This window comes from Prionailurus bengalensis, chromosome B3 (genome assembly GCF_016509475.1).
Source record: "Prionailurus bengalensis isolate Pbe53 chromosome B3, Fcat_Pben_1.1_paternal_pri, whole genome shotgun sequence".
Classification (NCBI taxonomy): Eukaryota; Metazoa; Chordata; class Mammalia; order Carnivora; family Felidae; genus Prionailurus; species Prionailurus bengalensis.
Window position 1 is genome coordinate 51610224 of NC_057355.1, and position 24262 is coordinate 51634485.

A 24262-nucleotide genomic window follows, 5' to 3' on the forward strand; every position below is an offset into this window, starting at 1 on the left:
CTGTTCCTACAAAATTCATGTCCTTGCATGCAAAACAAATTTATTCCATCCCAATAGCTCCAAAAATCTTAATTCATTCCAGCATCAACTCTAAAGTCTAAGTCCAAAGTCTCATCTAAATGTCATCTTAATCAGATATGGATGTGACTCAAGGTATGATTCGTCCTGGGGCAAAATTCCTCCCCAGCTGGGAACTCGTGAAACCAAATAACTTTGTGCTTCCAAAATACAATGGTGGGATGAGCCTAGGATAGATATAGCCATTTCAAAAGAGAGAGACAGGAAAGAAGGGGTAACAAACCCCAAGTAAATCCAAACTGCAAGGCAAATTCCAAGAGCTCTTAAGGCTTGAGAACAATCCTCTTTGACTTGATACTCTGCCTTCCAGGCCCGTGGGGCAGAAATCCTACCCTCAGATCCACTGGATGGTGGCCCTGTCTCTGTAGCTTTGCCAGGCACAAGTTAGGCACCATAGCTTTGGGCATCCCTGCCCTGAGGCAGCTTTGTACCCCACAACGCTCCAGCACTGGAGCCCTGGGCTCTGCCTGAAGGCCCCATCCTTTGAAATATCAGTGGAGGCAGCTATGTTCCCATGGCTCTTCTAGGTACAGCTCACATAGCACTGGGGCCTACCAAAGAGGCACATGGGGTGCCAAGGAACATGGAGAGGGAGTAGGGGGGCAGAGATTATGAGGAGTGCTGAGCAGCCTACAGAGGCCCCATAGGCACTGGCTGCCCCTCTTTTGCATTCTTCCATTGCCTTGAACAACAGCTCCTGGCTTCTGTTTAGATGGCTGACTAATCTTATCAAAGGTGGTTTGGCCTCCCCTTTAGTGCTCTCTCCAAATATACCTTCTCATTTCTTTACCATATGGATAGGCTGGGAATTTTCCAAATCTATAAACTCTGTATCCTCTCTGATTTTTTTCACTCTTGATAAGAGCCCCAGTTCCTGTTCAGATTCAGTCTCAAACTCAAAGATATGACTTCAGAAGCTAAGTTTCTAAAAATGAAGACAATACCATTCCTTATAAGCTTGCCTCACCACTGTACCCAGGATCAGCTCTGTGACACCTCTAGGGCTTCCATGGCTTTTTAATACCCAGCACAGGACAAAAGATGTCCCAATGAGGGCACCAAAGGATTTCAGCAGATCCTTGGATCCTATCTTTATTTACATTCATTCTTACAAACACTGAATGACCACTGTGTATAAAACACTATGAAGAAGAAAAACATTAAGAACTTCTCCCTTTTCTCAAGGATGTTATGATCCACTGGAAGAGAAATGAAGCTGAAACTGGAGTGTGTTTTAATTGAGGCACAAAATTCTATGATACCACAAAAATTGCAGTCCCATATAGAAGGACTGGGTGCACCTTCAAGAGAGGCTGATTTTCACCAGTCCAATTGAGACTTAGCCTATTTTGAACCCTACTGACCTGATCTGTGGGACCAACTATTGCCAGACCTTAGACAATCCTTGGACCTAGTAGGTAACACTTGCTTTAGTCACTGCCCAAGAGACTGTTGGGGATTTTGACCAACTGGGCAACCTTGTCACACTGTCACGATGCCTACAGTCTTTGGGGAAGAGGGATGGTTCCAGCATCTCCGGTCAGATTACCACCTTGGAATACCAAGGAAAGCCTAGCAAGGAGGTAAATTTTGAGCTAGCTTTTGAAAAAACAAATACAATTTTAATGACTGTTTGTATATCTCTGTTGGAAGCCAGAGGAAAGGAGAGAAGACATTCCAGACAAAAAGAGCTAGTAAGAATAAAGGCACAAAGGTGCATTGATGTATTCTCTCAGGTATAAAACAGAGATATAGGTTAATCCTATCCCAGTGGGGAATACAGAGAAGGATACACCCAAGTTTCAATGATCTTTTGAACCCCTTTGCTGAATGGAGATATTCATGGATACTAAGATTCCTACCTCAGTGTTAGACACATACAGTAGGTAAACAAAACAAAACTATGGATTAATTTAATGTCCTTAGCAACTGGAATATATCACCCGATGCTGTGGTCTTAAAGTACTGGAGACTTACAGTTTGTTAAAATAAATTTGGATGATAGAACTTTTAACTACCTATGTATACAGTGAAAAAATATTGACTAAACTATCTTTGAGTAATACCCTCCTGTTTTATGTGAGACACATATGTGTCATATGTGAGACCAACCTTAACAGATGAGTAACAGTAAAATGAGCCCAAACAAAGCAATAGAAACTAGATTTGTGTAAATCTGAAGAACAGATCCTTGTCAGGTTTTAGGGATGGAGGCAAAAAGGAGAAAAGGAATCTCAGCAGCTATTCACAGTCAATCCTTGTGTAGTGATGCTGGGGAAGCCTTACTAAGTCTTAGCCCCAAATCCCAGCTCACTCTTCCCCCATCAGGCTAGTGAGGTTGGGTACATTGCTCCCTCAACAGCTTTTGTGTGACCTGGCAGCTATGTCCACAGCTGTGACCTGGCAGCCTTGGAAGCCACCAGCTAAGAACTGAGTGGCTATACTAGAACCAAGCAGAGAGTGGGAAACGAAGGCATAATTGGGACAATTTCTTCTTATTTGGAGCTCTGTCAGGTATGAACAGCAGAGAGAGAAAGTAACTGTCTCTTTACAAAGCTGCTTTCCACCCGGATTTTATTTGTTTCCACTTCTTCCAAGCCATTCCTGGGACCTCAATTCCTCTCCATCAACCACCTAGCTTGGTGTGCAGTGTGCATAAGGAAAATTGTCACGAGTGGTATTTGCTATTTGACATTTTCTACCAGAGTGACGGAAGGAAGGAAGGAAGGAAGGAAGGAAGGAAGGAAGGAAGGGAGGGAGGAGGAAGGGAGGGAGGGAGGGAAGAAAAGGGAAAGAAGAAAGGAAGAATTTACATTAAAAAAACAGTACATCAGTCATCTTCTGCAGATGCCGCTGGTATATGAAGGCAAAGGCTACTCTGGCATTCAACTCTGCCTTCAGTTACCTCTACCCCTAAAATTAACTGCACTGAGAATTATCCCCACAATACTCCTGAAATAGGCTGCTAAATGCCCACTTACCCATATTCAGAAGGGAATCCAGGCCAAAAGCCAGGTAGAGTACATGCCAGCATCATTTGAGGTATAAACTTTCTAATACCAAACACTATGCAACAGATGTATCTTCCTACTGATGTTAAACTTGGGTTCTATTGAATTATTTTGCATTCCCTAAACCCATATAGTCAAAGTAATTCAACAAATATTGGGGTGACTGTGTGGCTCAGTCAGTTAAGCATCCAACTCTTGATCTCAGCTCAGTTGATGATCCCACTGTTTGTGGGCTCAAGCCCCACATCAGGCTCTGTGCTAATGGTGCAGAGCCTGCTTGGGATTCTGTTTCTCCCTCTCTCTTTTGGTCCCGCCCCCACTCATGCTCTTTCTCTCTCTCTGAAAACAAATAAACTTTAGAAAAAAAATACTTATTAAGTTCTGCTATGTTTCATACATTGTTATAAATACTTGGAATATGGTAGTTCACAAGAGGACAAAATCCTGTTCTTATAATACTTTACTCTTAGTAGAAGAAACTACACAATAAAAGAAGGAAGGAAGGAATGAACGAAGGAAGGCAGGAAGGCAGGAAGGAAGGAAGGAAAGGTGATAATAAATGAAGAAAAATAAAATAAATAAGATAGAAAGTGACAAGACAAGATGATAGGACTGAGGAGTCGCTATTTTAAATAAGGTGATCCAGGAAGACTCTAAGGAAACAAGGTATGGACTCAATTCCAAGTAAATTTCTTGAAAAGGGAATGTAAGAAAGAACACTTAAGTCAGAAAAGTTATTTCAAGTTCTAACTCTGCCACTGACTCACTTGTGTCCTTAGGAAAGTCTGAACGTCCTTTCAAAAATAAGGAGATTGGGCCCATCTCTCTGTTCATTCATTCCACCCACATTTAATGAGCATGTTTCATGGTCCAGTCCCATTCAAAGTGCCAAAGATAAAAAGATAAATAAGATTTTGTCCCCACTTTCAAGGAGCTTGCTATAAGGGAGAGACAGCTCTGATAATTACGTATAATACTCTGTGATAGTTATAATAACAGAAATGAGAACAAGAGCTCTGAAGAGCACAAACGAGGAAGCCATGCCTAAGTATTTTTGCAGTTCTACAACTCAATGCCTCTGAATCTGCTTTGAAGAGTGTGGTACTAAATGGCCTTAGAAAAGCCTTCCCCTAGATGATAATACCCCAACTTTGACTCACTGAAGTCAGTTCTTCAATAAAATGCTCACTTCACTTTTAACAGCCAATAGGAGACCCATCAAGAAAGTCAAGCCTTTCTGCTAAATTTAGAAAATTTTTAAAATTTTAAAAAATTTTGCCAATTTAAAAAAATACACATCTCTGAAAAACTATCACGTTAAACTTTGTAAAATGCCTAAAGGTGGCTGCCATGGAGCGTAGGGGCACCTTGACTTAGCAACCTGAGGAAAGGCCAGCCCTTTCAGAGAGTAGGAGCAGGAGGACAACTGTACCTTGACAACTTGATTCATTCGTCTCTGGCTGATGATAGCCTCAGCTGAAGCACAGGGAGCTCTGAACTAGACAGTTTTCTTTACTCACCCAAATGACCACTTTCAAAAAATGTGTGTAGTAGTTGTTGATATATGCTCATCTCTACACCAAATACGTAAGATTTCCCCCTGTCCCTCAGAAAGCCAGCTAAACTTGACTAAGCCCCAGTCTTTGGCCTCCTAATGTCCAGAGGCCTCCCTGTGGCTTCAGGGAGCATACAGGACTCTCTGCCCTGGTGTAACTCTTACTCCACAACCCAGCAGAACACACACTGTCTCAGTTCTCACTTGTGTTGATTTTAGTGCAAACCTCAGCCCATAAATAAGTTTTTCCAAAGCCAGTCTACACACACACACACACACACACACACACACACACACACACAATTCATTCCAACCCAAGCATTTGGTGAATTAAAATCTTACTGAAGATTTTGAAGTAAGGTCAGAGGAAGGGTTGACACCGAGTACTTATAGCCTTCCAGCCTGCCTCTCATGGCCCCCTTCATCCTGCATTCCTTCCCTGTCCTTCTTCCATCATCTCTCCAGAGCAACAGACAGGATATCCCTCTCTTTTCATGCAGAACATACACTTTCACTGTCAGGTCCACTCTGGAAGGTCTCTTTTTTACCCCAAGCTTCCACCAAAGCATTTCCTTCAAATAAATGTGGCATCTTTCCTAAGAAGAATTCTGATTCATAAAATAAGCTCCTTTTGTTTCATTAAGAGTTATGCAAATAAAACAATTCCAGAAGAGCAAGCAGATGTCACCCAGACCAATGTTATTTGAAAACTACAACAGAAGGGACTACATGAAAATTCTTAAAGATAAACTATTAACTAGTAACAACCAAGTCTCAAGTATTTGAAGTCATTTACCACAGCTGTATTCTTTTAACAAATGTGTACCAAATGTCAGCTTGAGAATACTTAACCACCAGTCCCTATTTCACTGGACTCCATATTCACAAAAGGAAGATTGACAGATGTAGAATAATGTCAGAGAGTAATAAGTCCTGTAGAAAATGAAAAAAATAAAAAAAAAACTTAATGGAACTTGGCTAAAGAGCTTGTATAACCCACTGAAGTATAGGAATACAAAATTAAACAACAATCCACCAGCAAGAAATTCCTAAGCAACTGTGAGAACTATGCCATACAACATTTCTTTTCCCTCTTAAAGACAAGAAAATCTATAAAACCCTACATTCCTAGTCCTTGAAGAGATTCAACAACTGTCTGTTAACACCACAGTGAAGTCACACCTCTCACATTTACATGGATTTTACAGTTAGTAATTAAGCACACAAATAACTTGGAGTCTAAGAATGCAGTTTATAAACCTGTGTAGCATAAGCTAAAAGTCTGTCCCTTAGAAACTAAACTTGAAATAATTACTAATGCAGATATTGAGTGTTCTCCATTGTTGTTATACTAGCTCTGTTACAAGTAACCAGTCTAATGTGGACTAGAGTGTGGAGAAAGTCATCTGGATCAGGGCAAGGCCAGAGTCAGTCTGAGACATTAAGATACATAAACAAAATAAAACAGCAATTCCTTGGATACCCCTGTCTAAAAACTCCACCAATACCCTGGTAAAATGGTGTGAGATTAACCCCAAAACACACTGAGGTTCTACCTGTATTGTGTTCCAGGTATGTGCACATAGAGTAGTAGCCTTCGCATCATGGCAACAACCCTACGGGTGATTAACTGAGAGAGTTGGTAAGGAAGGAAATAAAATTAATGATAGGTTCATACCTTAAACATTATTACTTAATCTTAAAACATATCTATAGGGGCGCCTGGGTGGCTTGGTCGGTTAAGCGTCCGACTTCGGCTCAGGTCAGGATCTCACGGTCCATGAGTTCAAGCCCCGCGTCGGGCTCTGTGCTGACTGCTCAGAGCCTGGAGCCTGTTTCAGATTCTGTGTCTCCCTCTCTCTCTGCCCCATCCCCATTCATGCTCTGTCTCTGTCTCAAAAATAAATAAATGTTAAAAAAAATTAAAAAAAAAACATATCTATATATTCATTTGTTAATCTTTTGTAATGGACCAAGAGTGAAGTATAGGTCCTCTGATTAGGATTCTATAAAGTCTTGCTTATGTTCACTATACTCATTATGCTTCAACTACAACTTCTAATTTGTTTCTTTAAAGTAGAATGATAACTTAAAGGTGATTACAAAGCATCTATATGATCTGTAGATTTTTATAATTTCTTCCAGTTATTTAGTCATCTCATCCACACTTTTTATAAAACAAAAAATTTATAGAGACTTGATATTATCAAGCCTTTCCAAAGCACTCAGATTAGCTTTAGTAGAAACAATTCTTTTTAATTTTTATATTGGTACTCCATCAATTATGTAAGAGTTGTGATATTTAATTGAATTATGTAATTACAATGATAAGTACAAGTGGCATAAACAGGTTGGGAAACAAACACAACAGGCGCTTGGTAACATTAATTGACCTGGTGTGAGTGTCCTGAAAGCCAGCCTACCAGCTACAAGAGTTCAAAGGGCCTTGGGCTCAGTCAGTAAGTCCTTGAGGGAATGGAGAAGCAGGTTAAGTGGAGCTTGGATAAGAGATTCTGTGGTATATACATGTGCATGTACAAACATAATCTCTCCTGCTTGAGTGCTCCACTCCTTATCCCCTCAGAAAAAAAAAAAAAAATGCCTTCTCATTCCCTCTTGACTCAGCTTCATGCATACAGAGAAAAAAGTCATGGGATATTTCAGTATTCCCATGCTATAACTGCTAAATCTTTGGCTAAATAAAGTAGTGAGATAAAAAATGCAATAGGAATAGCTCAGACTTTGAAAGGACAACAGCAGGGCCAGCTTTCACCTCCATGGAACAGGAATAGCTACAATGTTCTCCTGCCTCAAAATATCACCTCCACAAGTACTGAAGCCATTTACATCCATGTTTATTGACTCAGGCTTATTGTAAAATGAAGAGAAAGCTAATCTGTTCTACATAATAAAGTAGTTGACTTTTTCTTTTCCAACTTCCTGGATCATCCCAAGAGATAAGGGGACTGAGGGCCCTGGACCTGGGAAAAGTGGAGAAAAGAGATAAGTGGCCTGGAATGAAAACTTATCTAGTAGCAGTCAGAGGATGAAAGAAGAGGTGGCCAAAGAGCTTCCTGGCTCTGGAGAAGACTTGAAAACTTCAAGTCAGTGATGCTGACCACATTTATTTAATGTATTAACTTGTCTGTGCTGTGATGTACCACTCCTCAGATTCCCCAAAACCTTTCATCAAAGTCTATGACTTGTATGTAACACCTTTGTTGATAGTGCTTTGGGTACAGCACTGTTTCCCTGGATAGAGCAACACAAGCTTGAAGGAAACAGAAGTTCCAGGATGTAAAACCCTGAACAGGAACAGAGAATCAAGCAAAGGTAAAAATTTGAAACAAGAGGTGACAGAGGTCCATTGGGATAGCCATAGACACATGGGGCACTGTTTGCGACACCATAAGCAGACTGTGCCATCAAGATGCTTACAGTCTTATCAAGGAAAATTGTATGTGTCCATATGACATATTAACATAAGAAGAGTAGATATCATGTGCTGATATGAATGACAAGTTGCATGTGGGGTGCAAGTTACACACTAAACAGACGGCAGTACCAACTGAAAAGTATAAAATAGGTTATAAAAGAAAGGACATGATTTGATTTGACGATGTCCCTATCAAAAACTATTGTTTACATCTAGAAGAAAATACTAACATTGAAAAAGCAGGGTACTTCCTTGGGCACCACTGCCATCACTAGTCATTTCTCTATGAGAGGCATGACATACATGAATAATTTCCACTGTTACAAATTTGGACACATTCTCCACATTGATTTTTGCTCTAAAAGTTTAGTTTACCAATATCAGAAATGGATTTATATATGTCAATAAGCAAGTGTTCCGATACGCATGGATTAGGCCAAGAGGCTCATGGTCATCACTCATATTCCTCAGATGCATGTCCTGACAGGAAGCACAGCTTCCTTGTCACGGTCAACTCTCTCTGCAGTGGCCCACAGTGGTCCACAGTGGCCCTTTCCACGGTGCTTGGGCTGCAGTGCCCTGTAGGGCAGAGATACACATAAAATGGATATGTGGAGCCTGCATGGGCTCAGGTCAATCCAGCTTGGAAAGTCCCAGAAAGACACCTGAAAACATCTGTGCAACTGAATAATCCTAAGCTTCACAGATTTCTAAACAGATAAAACTTAACCATTCCATTCTGCACAAATCTATTGACAAAGAATAAAATGAGAGACTCAAAGGAAGTTTCCAGTATGGATCCTTGGGTAAGTCTGCCCACGCCATCGTTTTCACACACTTCAAGTAATTATTACTGACTGCAGGAAAGGAAAATGGTTTCCTCAAACCATTTTCCCCCCCACTCATCTGCTGTCAGAAAGGTCATTATGATGGAAGACGTGTCTACAGAACTGCACAGGATAGAACAAAACATGGCCCTGCTACCAAAAGGCAATAGTTCATCCACATAACGGAATATGAATTCCCTGTTATCCATTCCAATAGTATGCCTTAGATTGTTACACACACATGATGGAACGAGAGATAACGTGTACACACACATGCTGTGTCCTTCATGTACATCCACACATTTGATTTTAAATGAAAAGGTCTTAATGTCATGTTTTAGCCCATATTTTTCTATACCTTTCATAGTCCTGATTTTGAACTTTCCCTTCAACATGCTATATTTATCATCCTTAAAATGTAGGGGATACAGAGCTAGCAGTAACACTCAGTCATTTGGAGCATGCATTGTAAGTTACAGAGAAAATAGAGGTTCTGGTTTATTATGCTGAAGCTGTAAAGCCACGAATACAAAATATGGCTGGCAGTCAACTTGCTTTATTCTTCTTTTAACAACTTACTAACAGTGTGTAAATATAAAAGCAAACTTTGATTTTTCCATCAGAGCTCTCTGAAATGGATACTAGAGTGCATTTAACATTGTGACCAGAAATATTGAAATTTGACAGCTGAGAGGTTAAAGGTCTCAAATTTATACATCGAGGTGTTTGTTCCTGTCATCATCCCAGCAGCTTCCTCAGAATAACCCCTTTTGCTTACTGAACCTTTGAGAAACAGAGAACATTAAGTAATACATTGTGGCAGACGTCCTGGGATTTTGCTCCCACCAGGAAGCAAGCCATCCTAAGCTCACTAAAAGAATTCTAGGGATATGAAAGGACATCCTTGCAACCTTTAACTATTGTGTAGAAAAATCTCCTATTGTTTAGGCCCATGGTCTAAATGTGTTACCCTAAATTCCTGGATTTTGTGCTTGGTTCCACACATACCTCTCATCTGACACTTCCTTCTGCTGAAATTCTATTTGCTGACAGAAAATGATCACTTGAGCTCTTCCCTAAAAGATGGGAATACTATCTCACTCCAGCAAAATTTATCTTTAGGACAAATACTCCCTTCCATCTCACTTCCCGTTTCAGTGCCTATCTCCCCTTTCAAGTAGCATTGCAACCTTCACCCCCATCTCCCAATGTACCTAGACTGCCCTGTCCTCCATGCTAGCCAGCTGATCAGAATCCACACTGTTGGTATTGAGAAGATGTGGGTCTACCTCAAAATCTTGACTCTTCAAAAGCATAAATCCAGCAGCCAATTTGCAAAATATGTAGCAGTAATTTCTCCAAATAGAATAGGAATGAACTCTAGTAATAGTCATAAAGGAACAAGGAGACAACTGTCATAATAGCTCAAATGTGTTAAGTATTTATCTGGCCTCATTCGAAGTGGATCACACGTGTTAACTCATTTAATCTTCACAACAGTCCCATTAGGCTTATGTCATTTTATCCCTTCTCCCTTTTTGTTTTTTAACAGAAAAGAACAAAATGAAAAAGATTTTTTTTTCTTAAAGATGCCTTAAGGGGCACCTGGGTGGCGCAGTCGGTTAAGCGTCCGACTTCAGCCAGGTCACGATCTCGCGGTCCGTGAGTTCGAGCCCCGCGTCAGGCTCTGGGCTGATGGCTCAGAGCCTGGAGCCTGTTTCCGATTCTGTGTCTCCCTCTCTCTCTGCCCCTCCCCCGTTCATGCTCTGTCTCTCTCTGTCCCAAAAATAAATAAACGTTGAAAAAAAAATTTAAAAAAAAAAAAAAAGATGCCTTAAGATAAAGATTCTGGGTACTCTGCCAGACTCTCCCACCAAAGAGGGATGTGACTGACTCCCATTACAATATGTACAGTTAAATGTCATGAATCTTCAAGATCACTTGCAAACTGTTGAAGCTTAGAATGGAAGGCCTGGGACACCAGGGTTCTGCCACAAACCCATTTTTAATAAAATATACTTCATTAAGAATTTAATGTGTTATCCCTCCCAGGGATATCTGTCATCTAATAGTATCCCAAACCAGAGGGATTAATAGTCAAAGACTGAACATTAGGTTTATCACCTTTTGGCAAAAAAGAGAGACATCTTTGTATCCTTTCAAACTATGCTACACCAAATAACCATTTCTCTATTTGTGAATAAGGCCTTAACTGGTTGAAGTGAGACAAAACAGGCAGCAAGACACAGTCTGTACCCCTGCTTCCAGGTTTTTCAGAAGGAAAGCACAAAAAAACCATATTTGAACAGCTAAGAAATAAAACATAATTGTTTTTTAATGTATAGAGGATATTTGAGAATTGCCCCATTAATGCTACATCAACAAGAAAAACCTCAAAACATTTCCTTCAAACTTGAGCCTGCATCAGAATCAACTGGAGGGGTTATTAAAACCCAGGCCCCAAATTAGAGTTTCTGATTCTTCATTTCTAACAAGTCCCCGGGTAATGCTGATGCTGCCGGTCCAGTGACCACACTTTGAGAAACAATACTTCTTACCAGAATAGGGGAAGAATGTGCTAGGTTTCTCTAGATGCTTGGGGATAAACAAAAAAAGCTGATAAAGGTTTAGTTCTAGCATTAATTCTCAGAGTAGGTTTCAGCATCAAATATGCTGTAAGCTCTTATAACGTGCCAAACACTATGCTAGGCACTGAAGGAGACATAATGAAGGAGACAGACAGTGCATCACACTCAGACAAGTAGCCTTGGGAAGAGCTTCTCACCAGGAAAGGGTCAGACCCACTGGCACTGCAGAGTCACACTGGGCAAGCCACCAAGGCATGCAGGGCTGGAGGCCCCCAGGAATGTAGGCAGTCAGATGAGCATCAAAACAGGGAGAGAACTCTGCTGCTCAGACACACAGCCTCCACTGGGGTACTCAGGGCTGGGCAGAGGGGGAAGTACCCACAGACACGCAGGCACACACATACACATCCCTCAGAAACTGTGCAAAACAGAGGAGGTAGATAGAAATGATCCCTTTGGGTAAAGCCAGACCAAGGGTGGTCAGTTTTATTTCCCTCCAAAGAAATTGATATTGATATGAACTCCCCCAAACCTAAGCAGAAGCATAGCATAAAAGGGAAACAATGCTACAAATAAATAGGTATTTTATGTGTCTGCCATGAAACACCTGCATAAAAGAGAAAAGGGACAAAAATCTATTTTACACCTCAAATTTAAAGATTTTACATTCCCTTCAAGTTTTTATATTAGAGCCCAGACTTGGCATTTTATACATGTGGCCCACTCTTTATAGCTCTCTGATAAAATAAATGTGAGGAAAAAAACAGGCTAGACAAGTTACCACATTGCCCCTTCCTCATATTTTGTGAAAATTATCTTTTCTCAGACTCACAAAAGTCTCAAACTCTGCATGATTTACTAGGAGGCTTTGGAAGCCAAAGCTTTTGTGGACCATTCAGCCAAGGCATATGCGCTCAAGTTTTTCTTAGTTCATCTACAGGTACCAGATACATCACCCCTCTCAGAAGAACACAGCTATACTATGTGATGTTTTGAATAATCTGGGATCACTCTTTGGCCCTCATTGTGTACTCTAAAGATAAATAAATAAAACTGTACAAAATCTTCAGCAGCCATAAAATCTATTACCTAATTCCCATCTATGAACAACAAGCTAATAAGCTAATTGATGTCTTAATATCAGCTTTCCTGATTTTTGGAACGAAAGCCCATCTACTAGGGCTTCTACCAGCATCCCTTCCCAAAAAGGCACAAATTCTGTTAATTCCCACATGTCATAGCTTCTTTGGGTAACACCTTTTCCCATAAACCTTCAGACTTGTTATTAAGATGCCTACAGCCACCATTTTATATGGCAACTTGGAAGCAAGCCTCTCACTAAATGAATATTAAAATCTCTTGGGTCAATAGGTCCTCCTGCTTCCCTGGCAGATAGAGTAAAAAAAGATGCCATGTTTTCCTTGGCTATCTAATGACTCTCTAACTGCTGGTTTGTTTCCATTTTCAATCTGGCACAAACGAAAAGGCTTGCAGCCCCTTCCATGGTTGCCTGAGCTCACGAACCACCATGCAAAGGCAGCAATTTTTCATTATTGATAAAATGTAATGTCATAATGTCATGGCCTTTCAGGTCATCATCTTGGTAAGTCAGCAATGACATTATCACGTTTTATAATGATAACAAATGGCCATAATGTTTGCATGTCATTTTCATTGGCTTCTTCGGAATTTTCATTTGACTCCGTCAACAGATGGAACTTACTAGCAACTTCGTATGTCTTCTTCCTTAGATCTGCTCAAGGCTAACAGTAAACTCTGCATGAAGCAAAGCTCAGATAAAGCACAACAGTTATTTCCCCCCTTTTGAATGAATGTTTTACTTTTAGAAAGAAGAATTTTTGCAGAGGGGTACCTGGGGGGCTCAGTCAGTTGCACGTCCGACTTCGGTTCAGGTCATGATCTCATGGTTCGTGGGTTCGAGCCCCATATTGGGCACTGTGCTGACAGCTAGGAGCTTGGATCCTGACTCAGAATGAGAGAGCCTGCCTCTCTCCCTCTCTCTCTGCCCCTCCCCTGCTCGTACTCTGTCTCTGTGTCTCTCTCTCAAAAATAAACAAACACTGGGGTGCCTGGGTGGCTCAGTTGGTTAAGCATCCGACTTCAGCTCAGGTCATGATCTCATGGTCTGTGAGTTTGAGCCCTCGTGTCGGGCTCTGTGCTGACAGCTCAGGTCCTGGAGCCTGCTTCGGATTCTGTGTCTCCCTCTCTTTGCCCCTTCCCCAGCTCACACTCTGTCTCTCTCTTTTGAAAATGAACATTAAAAAAAATTTTTTTATAAAAAAAAATAAATAAATAAATAAACATTAAAAAATTTTTTTGAAAAAAGAACTTTTGCTGAATGTATTTGTACTTTTGGATTTGGGCATGTAAATGCATTAAACATATCTACTCACTATTCATTCATGAACTCTCACTAACCCCTTTCTTTTCTGTCCAGGCCTGCACTTCTCTAATCTGTCTAGTGATTTTTGAGTGCTGTGTTCTGCCTGCTTCACAGCAATCAGAGAACATTAATTGGTCTAAATGATAAGAATCATTCATGGGGCACTTATTTCCATATATTAGCTTTCTGACTCCCCTCCTCCCTATGAAAGTGGAAACATTTCATTGTCTGAACCCAGAACTAAAGCTATCATTCCTTAGAAAGTTTTTTTTTTGTAATTCATTGACAACAGAGTAACAAATAGAGTAGAGCTAGAACAAATTCACACTCCAGTCCTAAAAATGCCAAGTCTAAAACACACTTGAGAGATCTCAAGAAATGTTTTAGAATTCATTTAGCACTTCATGAGGACAGAAGAAAAAGAAGAGAGGAGGAACATTCTCACTCATGAGCTCTCCAGCCTAGGATATTTTTATATGTATCATCTCGTCTAATTTTCACAACCCCCTCAAAATAAGAATCATTCTCTGCTTTTAACAGATGAGGAAACAGGCTCAATGAGATTACAAATCTAAAGAGTCATGAAACCAGTATCCAGATCTAGCAGTTTTGACTCCAAAACCCATGAGTGTTCCATTGCACAAAACTCCCAAAACAAGTATTCCACCACCGAAGGAAGAATCAAATCTTCCAGTCAGTCCCAAATAAAATCATCATACATTCAGAGAACTAAGAGATATGAGTAGATTTCAGATGTAGAAACTCTTTATGTTGCCATTAATACATCCATTTAGACTGTTATTGGTAGCACAGACTCAGAGCAGGCACATCTTAATTGAGTTAATGGCTTCAATGCATCTTTGTGATTCCTCATTGATGTCCTTTCCACATTATTCAGTAGATTTCACTATTGTCATTGAAAACTGGGCCAAATTAGGTAGTTTCATCAGATTTGTAGATCAGCAGCCCTTTAGCTGACACAATAAAACCATGTAAAAGAGTATATAATGGTGTTAGTATGAGAGCTTCCCATACCTGTTCTAGTCAATCAGAGGAGGCACTTATTACCACTTCCACTGAAAATAACAAAATTTCTATAGACTTTACTGTTTACAAAGCATTAACCATTATACTATTCCATTTATCCTCACAGCAACCCCCTGTGAAGATAAAGAAACAGATTACTTGATTTGTCCAAGTTCATAGAGACACCAAGTGGTAAAAATAAGATACAAAGGTCTTCTGACTCAACTGTCCATGCTTTTTCCACTCTTCCAAGGTCTTTAGTGTACTTAGGTAAAGTGATTTCCAAAAGCAATGCACCAGTATTCAGGGAAAGATCAGCCCTTCCTCTGAGGGGCAGGCCAGGCAAACATCAGGACCTCATAGTAATAGAAGGCTTCTGGAAATGGAAGGATAGTATGAGGGAGTGTAGAGGAAAGACTTCCAGAGAATGAGGATTAACAAACTGTTCTATCTAATAAATTATAAGTACATATTGGAGAAGAGGAATGACTTCTCTTCACTCCTCTTCATTCACTCAGGAGATCCTGTGAGTTTCCTCTTCACTTTCATTTGTTCATTCATTCAACATACATTACTGAGCACCTTCTTCAGGCCAACATTATGCCAAGCACTGAAGATACAATAGTAAGTAAGACATACATGAACATGCCCTCATGGACTTCACATTTGTAAAGATGAGATGGCCAATAAACAACTAATATCATGACAAATTATCTCACTACCATTGATATACATGAAGATCAATTGTGAGAACAGAGTATTATAGGAGAATTCAACCAGGCCCAAGGAGTTAAGGAAGACTTCTCTAAGGATGAGACACTTACACTGACATTTGAAGTATCAGAGTACACGTCACAAGGCAAAACATTAGAGAACCAAGGGAATTTTCCATCCTTGCCTCTGTTTTTAAAGTTCCTTACTGCTTGGTTTACCTGGCTTTATTAGCCAAATACTATGGCTATCTTAATGGATACCATCTGAACCTTAATTTAGCACTTATCTGGTCTAACTCACTGATAATTTGGAGATCTGTGTATGTGTAACTTTGACAGGTCAGAGGCAGCCTGAAGGACATGCTTGATGATTTTCTGCCAAGTATGGTTTTAAATCATAGCTAGTCTGGAAGTTGCTACACTGACTATTGCTCTTTCTCTTTCCTCTCTCCTTGTATGGCTCCTCATATGGAGGTAGATATGCCCCTCTGCACACTAAGTCATACAAAAAACTCCACATTCCCTACCTTCTTCTCTTTCCTTTTACTATTTTTCATACACTACTATGAACTGAATTATATCCCCCCCAAAATTCATATGATGAATATCTATTCCCCAATGTGACTATATTTGAAGATTGGGCTTTTGGGAGGTACTTAAGGTTGAATGAGGTCATAAATGATAGCCTTAATCCAAATGGGCTGGTATACTTGTAAGAAGAAGAGGAGACACAAGACAACACATTCATTCATTCTCTCATTCTCTCATTCTCTCATTCCCTCACTCCCTCTCTCTCTCTCTCCCCACCCCACCCCATGTGTGTGATGTGTGTCCCCACCCATGGAGAAAATGTCATGTAAAGACACAATGAGAAGACAGCCATCTGTAAGCGAGGAAGAGATGTTCACCAGAAATAAACCCTAATAGCACCATGATCTTGGACTTCAAGCCTCCCAACCTGTGAGAAAAAAAAAATCTGTTGTTTAAGACACCCAGACTGTGGTATTTTGTTAGGACAGCCCAAAATGACTAATACAGATATGAAAACAAAAATCTACAAGGTATAGCACATCCATTAGAAGTATTAATAGAACTGTATGTGAGTAGTGCAAAGGTGGTGACTGCACAATTTGTACTCCTAGCTCTGGTACCTAAGAAGAGGAAATGACAGTGACTTGTGGAAAAAAAATTATTGTGGAGGTTGTCCAGATAGGAAGGCTATTAATTTGCACAGGCATCATAGCATCTTTGCAGATAAATGACAATTTCAAATGTCTGTTCTAAAGCCCTGTTTTTAAAACATCTTCACCATATTCTGTAATTATGTATCCCAAGAAGAAGATACAGACCCTTCCTGAAACAATTTTGGAATGGTTTATATCAGAATGAGTAGACAGTCACCTAATTACTAGGAGCAACCTCTTTGCCTAAAGACAAAGGTGGTAAAGCCATTGTTTTCTAATAAGGGATTTATCTGGAGAGGAGGAAAGCTTTCAAGGAAAGTAGACTTTGATAAGCCTTTCAGATTTGGCAAACCAAATCTCATGGAACTTTATATTTATACTCTTGGTGGCCATACAGATACCAGATGCTATGATTTTCCTTTTTCAACTGTAGGCACATTGGAGGGAAAGGATCCAAAGCTTCCAAGTTGATCTGTAGTTCTAGAAAGGGAATTGCAGTCTTTCTTTGGGTTAACCTGAAAGCAGACACAATGCTTTACTTGAGATTAAGTAGTCATCTTACAAGATTTCTAACAACATTGAGCAACCTGAAGGAAAAAGGTATTGTATCAGTCAGTTATATCCAATAATGTTGTGTAGCAGACGACCCTAAAATTCAGTGACAGTAGACAATAAATATTTATTTCTCACTCATGAATCAGTCTACTGCAGTTTGGCTGATCTAAGTTGACCTCAACCACAGATTGGGTTCAAGTCTCTAATTCTCCTTAGACAGTGGCTACTTAGACATATTACTCTCAGAGGAAAAGTTAAAAGCAAAAGAAGGCAAGCACAACTGCAGAAAAACACCTAAAGCCTTTTCTTTAAGCCTTGGTCAAAACAAATCATAAACCAGTCCCAAAATCAAGGTGCAGGGAAGCATCCACCACTTACCATGCAACCAAAACAAATTATATGGCCAAGCCCAACATCAATAGGACGAGAAAGTATACTCCTTCCATGGCGGCAGGAGGAGGAAGAAAGAAGTGAATATTTGCTTAACTATAATCTAATTAGTCACAGAAATGTTACCTATATTTTACACATAAGAAAACTGAGGTCACTTGCTCCAAGTACAGAGTTAGGAGTTGAATCCAGTTCTATATTTTTCCAAGCTTCATATTCTTTTAATTAATTTGATACCCTCCATGTAACAGAAGAGAAAATATAAGGGGCACCTGGGTGGCTCAGTCGCTTGAGCGTCCAACTTCAGTTCAGGTCATGATCTCACAGTTTGTGAGTTTGAGCCCCACGTCAGGCTCTGTGCTGACAGCTCAGAGCCTGCAGCCTGCTTTGGATCTGTGTCTCCTTCTCTCTCTCTCTCTCTGTCCCTCCCCCACTTGTGCTCTGTCTCTCTCTGTCTCTCCAAAGTAAAAAAATGTAAAAAAAAATTTTTTTAAAGAAGAGAAAATATAAGGAAACATTGTCACAGAGGTGATAGACAACAATGGATTAAAGAGACATGTTTATAAACTAAGACCAAGGAATGCCTAAAAGTAGGAACAACAAATAGAAGTTAGTCTACCCATGAATAGACACTTTTCCAAAGAAGACATCCAGATGGCTAACAGATACATGAAAAGATGCTCCACATCACTCATCATCAGGGAAATACAAATCAAACCCACAATGAGATACCACCACACACCTGTCAGAATGGCTAACATTAACAACTCAGGCAACAACAGATGTTGGTGAGGATGTGGAGAAAGGAGAACCCTTTTGGTGCAGCCACTCTGAAAAACAGTACGGAATTTCCTTCCAAAGTTAAAAATAGAACTACCCTATGACCCAGCAACTGCATTACTAAATATTTACGCAAAGGATACAAAAATGCTGATTCAAAGGAGCACACACACCCCAATGTTCATGGAAGCACTATCAACAATAGCCAAAATATGGAAAGAGCCCAAATGTCCATCAACTGATGAATGGAAAAAGAAGACGTGCTATACAGGGGCGCCTGGGTGGGTCAGTCAGGTGTCCGACTTAGGCTTAGGTCATGATCTCGCAGTTTGTGGGTCCAAGTCCCACATTGGGTTCTGTGCTGACAGCTCAGAGCCTGGTGCCTGCTTCGAATTCTGTGTCTCCCTCTCTCACTGCCCCTACCCTCTGTGTCTCTCTTTCTGTCTCAAAAATAAATAAACATGAAAAAATTAAAATAAAAAAGATGGGGTATACATGTGCAATGGAATATTACTCAGTGATCAAAAAGAATGAAATCTTGCCATTTGCAACAACACAGATGGAACTACAGTGTATTATGTTAAGTGAAATAAGTCAAGCAGAGAAAGAAAAACATCATATGATTTCACTTTTATGTAGAATTTAAGAAACACAACAGATTAACATAGGGGAAGGGAAGAAAGGATAAAATAACAGAGAGGGAGGCAAACCATAAAAGACTCTTAAACATAGAGAACAAATAGGGTTGCGGGAGGAGAGGTGTGTGGGAGAATGGGGTAAATGGGTGATGGACATTAAAGAGGACACTTGGGATGAGCACCAGGTGTTATACGTAAGTGATGAATCACTAAAATCTAGTCCTGAAACCAATACTACAATATATATTAACTAACAGGAATTTAAATTTTAAAAAATTAAAAAAAAGAAATTAATCTACCAAACACAGTCATTTCATCATTCAAAAAATATTACTGAACACCCACAAGGCACTAAATAGGCACTAGAGAAAGCCAGGATTGTCATTCTAAACAGGCACCTGTCCGTATTAGATGACAGTTAAAAGGAGCCAAGCTGGACAGGCTGCATCTTTCTAGATCCTTTTGAGGACCTCTTGTTATATGTACTCCTTGCCATCTAACTGCCCCACCCTACCAGGCCTGACCACCTAATGCCTATTCCCCCAAGCCCTCCTCCACAACCAGCCAGCTCAGTACCTTAAAGCAACCCAGACCTCCTTCCACCAAGACCAAGCACAACAAGACCATTCTGACAGGTGGCCCATCACTGGAATAAGTTCTTAAGCCATCCATCACTTTCTACCCCATTTATCTTAACTTTCCTTCCTACAGTTTTCTTGCTGCCTCTCCTATCACCACACTGTTACCTTATATTTATACACACCTCACCTCTCCTGACAATAATCTCTGCTGGTTCAACAATAGTGACTGTCTCTCCATCACAATAATAAATTCTTGGATTACTTCATGTAACCATATAATACTCAAGTACCTTACAGTCCAGTCCTGCATGAAATAATTTAAATATTCATTGAAGTTGCCCAGACTTCACCCATAACACCCAGCAAAGGTTATTAAAATCCTTTCACCATCATTTTCTTCCCATTAGTATGGTATCTGTCCCTAAAATTTCTTTACTTTCTTTAACCCAAACTCTCCCCCAAAATTCATGGGTATCTAGTCCCTACCAATTCTTTTTTTTTTTAATCTTTCCTTTCCCTTTATCCTTTTGTTCTGTCAGTGCTCAAGGGCCCATTCAATGAGCCAGGTGCCTTCCAGCCTCAAAGTGTTGGCCTGACTGTTCTCTCTGCTCTGAAATGCTCTTTATCTAGACATGCACCTAGTTCACTCTTGCCTCTCTTTCAGGCCTTTGCTAAAATGCCATCTGCACTGTGAGCCCTTCTCAGATCACCCCAGGTAAAATTGGATGTTCTTAACCTACAATCTCTACCTCTAACCTCCTTCCCTGCTTTCTCTATTTCCATAGCACTTATCACCATCTGACATATATTTTAATTTATCTTCTGTCTTCCCTCTCTAGAGTGCGAGCTCCATAAAGGAAGGGCTGTTGTCTGTTTTATTTCCTGCTATATCCCCAGCACACTGCCCAGTACATAGTGGGCTTTCAAAAATATGTATTTATTCATTATTATTATTCTGTATAATAAAGGACCAAAAAGAAATTGGCAAAATTGAGGGTGGTGGGGGAGATGAAGAAGAAGACAGCTGTAAATACTCAGCATGTAATATCTTTTCTTTCTTTCACTCTTTCACAGTATACCATTGTCCTTGGTCTGACTCAGCCCCCAAGATCCTCCCACTTATATAGGCACCTGCCCAGCCCCTGTCTCTGGGCCACCCCATAACCATTCTGTGTCACTCCATTCCCTCACATCTTCCCCAGTGATCTGAACATACTGTTTCACTCTCTAGAAAACCAGGAAATCCTTTCATCCACTTTTGATACACTCAGTCTACAGTTCCAATGATTCCTCATAGTGCATGTGGTGATGTCTGGGGTTGTTCTTAAAGAACTTCCCATAAAAACAAGGACTTAACCTATAGGAATCAATCTCTAATGGTTAGAGATTAGGCTTGTAAATCAAGAAGTACACCTGACACACCATCAGTCATAGTTCCTCAGCAGAAGAGCAGCTCATTTGCATGTCATGTGAGAGGATTTTTCTGTTTAGAAATGAGGTCACCCAAATAGACCACAGGATCACTGATCTCTGTGATGTGACCATGGAGAGATACCTAAAGTGCTATGCCCTCAAAATGTAATGGCATTAGAGTGTTTCTGAGCACAGACATGTCATGAAATGTGGTTCAGGGATTATCAGTGGATACATATTTTACCCTTGTTCTTCCTAGCTCCCATTTACCATAGATAATTGGGAAGTGACTGAATCAGATTAGACAGTAAATAGGCTAGCAATTTATTTCTAATAAAATCAAATCAACCGCTTATACTCTCTGTCCCTATCTATTCCTTTACACTGTTAGGATAAAATAACACATATATAATATATATGTGAATATACCACTTCAACAGTCAGAATTATAAAATTAAAACATAAAGCAACAAGAAGAAAATGTGGGTAAATACTCATCTGAGGTACGTAAGGGAAGGAATATTTAATCATAAAAAGAAAGGAAGAAACATCAAAGAAAAAGATACTTTATTTTATAAAATATAAAACCATAACTATTATTTGCATCCAGTGATGAAAAAGGTTTTATATATCTTACATATAAAGAGTTCCTACAAATCAATAAGAAAAACATAACCACCCTATATACAAAAATAAATGAAATCATGAATAGTCAATGAACAAAAAAGAAAATAAAAAATCATGAGGAAACATGTGAAAAAATGTTTAACCTCACCAATAATCAAGAAAGTACATATGAAAGCAAGATGATGTTTTCTGCCAATAAATTTGCAAAGATTTTTTTTTTTAATCATTACAGTCAATGGTGAGAAGGATGCAGAAAAATAAATGCTTTTATATAATGCTGCTGGAAAACCAGTGGCCCGTTTCTGGAGGGAAATTTGGCAATTTATATACATTATTTTTTATATAGTAATTTCATCCTTAGCAGTATATCCTTTAAAAAATCACCAAAGTTTGGGGAGACTGGGTGGCTCAGTAGGTAAGCATCCAACTTCCACTCAGGTCATGATCTCACGGTTCGTGGGTTTGAGCCCTGCATCAGGCTCTGTGCTGACAGCTCAGAGCCTGGAGCCTGCTTCAGATTCTGTGTCTCTCTCTCTCTCTCTCTCTCTCTCTCTCTCTCAAAAATAAACATTAAAAAAAATTTTTTTTAAATCATCAAAGATTTACACAAATGTTTATTTATAGTGATGTTTGTGCTGTCTAGGGTTTTTTATATCAGAAATACCCTAAATGCTTAATAATAAAGAAAGGCTAAGTAAATAGTGACAGTCATATGGTAAAATACTATAAAACCACTGAAATTATTTAATTATGGAAGATTGTTTTTTCCAAAAATGACTGCCACAATATTTATGATTGCATATGCTCTTTCAGAGCCTCACCATTTCCCACTGTGGTAGCTGAATAATGGCCTCCCAAAGATGTCCACGTCCCAATCCCTGGCACTTGTGAGTATATTTTACCTTACATGGTAAAAGGAATTTTGCAGATGTGACTAAGCTAAAGACCTTGAGATGGAAAATTATTCTGGATTGTATAAGTAAGTCCAATGCAATCACAGTCCTTATAAGAGAGAGGCAGGGGGATCAGAGTCAGAAGAGAAAAAAAAGAATGTAATGATGACCACAGAGGGTCACAGCCAGAGAGAGATTTGAAGATGCTACAATGCTGCCCTTAAAGACAGAAGGGTCATGGAACCAAGGAGGGCAAGCTGTCTCCCAAAGCTAGAAAAGACAAGGAAATGGATTGTTCCCTAAACCCTCCTAGGACACCTTGATTTGGCCCAGTGAAACTCATTTCAGAATTCTGACCTCCAAAACTGTAAGATAATAAATCTGTGTTATTTTAAATTTGTGAAGTCAATGTCTCAAGGGGAGAGCTTCTGTGGGCTTTGGGGTGCATTTTTGTGATGGCTTTGGTGATGAGCATGTGGCAGAGGAAGGCTGTGTTATTTCCAAAACTAAGTCCTAAAAGGTGAGTTAGTGCTCACTCTGGCAGCATATACACTACAACTGGAACAATACGGAAAAGATGAGCATGGCCCCTGCACAAGCATAACAAAAAATTCATGAAGTGTTCCATATTTTTATTGTTAAATCACTGTATTGAACACATGAAACTAATATTACACTGTATGTTAATTATAATGGAATTAAAATTTTTAAAAATAATATTTTTTAAGGTGAGTTAGGTTCAGCCTGGCCTTTCTTTATGGACATCTACTTGTGGAGCCCTGAGCTGCCATGTAAAAAGCATGGCTACCCTGAAGCCACCATGCAGAAGACAACACATCTGAGACTGGAAGAAATACCCAAGAAACTAGCTGTTCCAGGCTCCAGCTGTGTGAGTCTTTCCAGCCCACAAGCTAAAAATGTGAGTAATCAAACTTCAGATAATTAGCCCAAGCCTGACTACAAATACATAAAATACCCTGAACAAGCTGAGCCTTGTCAACGGCAGAACCATGAAAATCATAATAAAATTGTTCTGTTGTTTTAGGTCATTAGGTTTTGCATTGGTTTCATGCATCAATGAGTAACTAATATATTAATGATAAAGAGAAATGTTCAAAATATAATATTAAGAGAAAAACTAGGGGCACCTGCCTGTCTCAGTTGGTAGATCATGTGACTCTTGTCTCAGGGTCATGAGTTCGGCCCCCACATTGGGTGTAGAGCCTACTTTAAAAAAAAAAAAAAAGCAGTCTAGGGGCACCTGGTGGCTCAGTAAGTTAAGTGTCTGACTTCGGCTCAGGGCATGATCTTGCGGTTCATGGGTTCAAGCCCCACGTTGGGCTCTGTGCTGACAGCTCAGAGCCTAGAGCCTGCTTCAGATTCTGTCCCCTTCTCTCTCTCCTTCTTCTCACTCGTGCGCATGTGCATGCTCTCTCTCTCTCTAAAATAAACATTAAAAATTTTTTTTCACTGAAAACTATAGAAACCTTATGAAAGAAATTGAAGAAGACACAAAAAACAATGAAAAAATATTCCATGCTCCTGGATAGGAACAATAATATT

The 24262-nt window shown here is 39.8% G+C and overlaps 1 non-coding gene across 1 annotated transcript; it reads left to right on the plus strand.

Annotated features, from left to right (window-relative positions):
- The first annotated feature begins 23227 nt into the window (after positions 1–23227).
- Positions 23228–23333, plus strand: LOC122469705. Its single transcript, XR_006293600.1, has one exon. It is a non-coding gene; the product is annotated as a U6 spliceosomal RNA (small nuclear RNA).
- Positions 23334–24262: the final 929 nt, after the last annotated feature.